Raw genomic sequence first — 1,759 nt, 5'->3', positions numbered from 1 at the left:
TAGAGACAGAAAGAGAGAAATCACCCCCCAGGGGGGATGGCCACGCCGCAATCCCTTCTCCTCCATTCTCCTATCGGGAACTTGGGCACGCACACACACGTGCCCGGTGTGAGTTTAAGCCACTGGGTTCATGACTTGAACCGCGGTAGACTACGTGGGAGTCCAGCGACATAGCCATTACGCTAACTGCTGGTCCCAGTTGTGCTTTTATAAAGAACATATAATCTATGGCAGAAACCATATGATCTAATTACCTCTCCCTGGACCCCACCTCCCAAATTGCATCATTGGGGATTAAGTTTCCAACACATGGACTTTGGGGGATACATCCACAACATAGAATAAAATATACTAGTTAAGAACTAGTCTTGGGAGCCCAGAGCTGCCGCAGCCATGTCTTCCAGGGCCACCGTTAGCACCCTGCAGCGCCTGGTGGAGCAGCTCAAGCTCGAGGCAGGCGGGCGTGGAGAGGATCAAGGTCTCTCAGGCTGCAGCAGAGCTTCAGCAGTACTGCATGCAGAATGCCTGCAAGGATGCGCTGCTGGTTGGTGTTCCGGCTGGAAGCAACCCCTTCCGGGAGCCCAGATCCTGTGCTTTACTCTGAAGACTTTAGAGAAGAAGTTTGCTGAGGAATGCCTTCAAGCACAAACAGATGAATGAATGACTGCCTCCACGTGTCAAGAAAACAATTTTCTCTAACCAAATGACTTTTAGATATTTCAGACCTTTCCTGTGGCCTGGCCCTCTAGCCAAAATTTTATAGAAATTGAAGAGTTTGTACCCAAATAAGGAAACTAGGTGAAAGAGGAGAGTTTTAAACCATAATATCCTGGTTCTTTTGGGAAAGTGCTTTATATTTAGGACAAATGCTTTACTACCAAATATACCAGGATGCACCTCTTTCATAAGTGAATTGCTAGTGTTTTTCTATACCTGGAATACCATGTGTATTTTATTTACTGGATGTTTACATTTTGGGAAGGAAGACATTTTTGTTTATTAAAACAAATGGAATATTTGTAATTTCTTGTTCCAGACACAGACTTTTATAGCATAACAAGATTTCTTATTTTCTTATGAATTTATACTTTCTAAGTAAAGACCGGAAAATAAAAACTGGGGGAAAGAATAGGCTTTACTAATCAAATGCTGTCTTGTTTTTTTTTTAATGAGGAGATTGTTTTACTTTTAACACTAAAGATGAGAGCTGTTCCTTAGCAAATTTGTTTAGAAAGATGATTTTTATGTTTTGAGTTGTCCCATCCTGTATATGAAACAGATTTGATTATTGTCGTCTTAAGTTCCCTTACTTTGTAATTGTTCTTGTACTTTCAAAAGAAATACCACATTATTTTATGTCTTTAAAAATGTTTAAAATGTGACCTACCAAATACTGCAAATGGTTTTAAATAAAATAATGTGAAAATATTAGAACTAAAAAGAATTCTTCATGTCACAAGTATTTTACTTTGAGGATATGCCTTTGACTTAATTTGGGACATTTTTAAGCTACTTTTTGTTTGTAATAATCTTTAATGAGCCTGGAAATAAAATTTGTGCTTAATTCATCAAAAAAAAAAAAAGGAACTAGTCTTTAAACTAGACTGGCTAGAATCAAGTAATAGCTCTGCTTCTTACTAATTACCTAACATTGGTACTAATTCTTACTAATTACCTATCTTGATACCCATTCTGAACCTCAGTCTCTTCATCTATAAGGTCCAGTCCTATAGCCTAGTGGTTAAGGAAGCTGAATCGC

At 38.9% G+C, this 1,759-nt stretch overlaps 1 pseudogene; it reads left to right on the top strand.

Moving 5' to 3' along the window:
• The first annotated feature begins 393 nt into the window (after nucleotides 1-393).
• LOC102493424 (guanine nucleotide-binding protein G(I)/G(S)/G(O) subunit gamma-10 pseudogene) lies at nucleotides 394-1,038 on the top strand (annotated as a pseudogene).
• The last annotated feature ends 721 nt before the right edge of the window (nucleotides 1,039-1,759 follow it).

The sequence above is a fragment of the Tupaia chinensis genome, unplaced genomic scaffold, assembly GCF_000334495.1.
Source record: "Tupaia chinensis unplaced genomic scaffold, TupChi_1.0 Scaffold149168_1, whole genome shotgun sequence".
NCBI classification, from domain to species: domain Eukaryota; kingdom Metazoa; phylum Chordata; class Mammalia; order Scandentia; family Tupaiidae; genus Tupaia; species Tupaia belangeri.
This window is presented reverse-complemented; position numbering and strand designations above follow the sequence as displayed.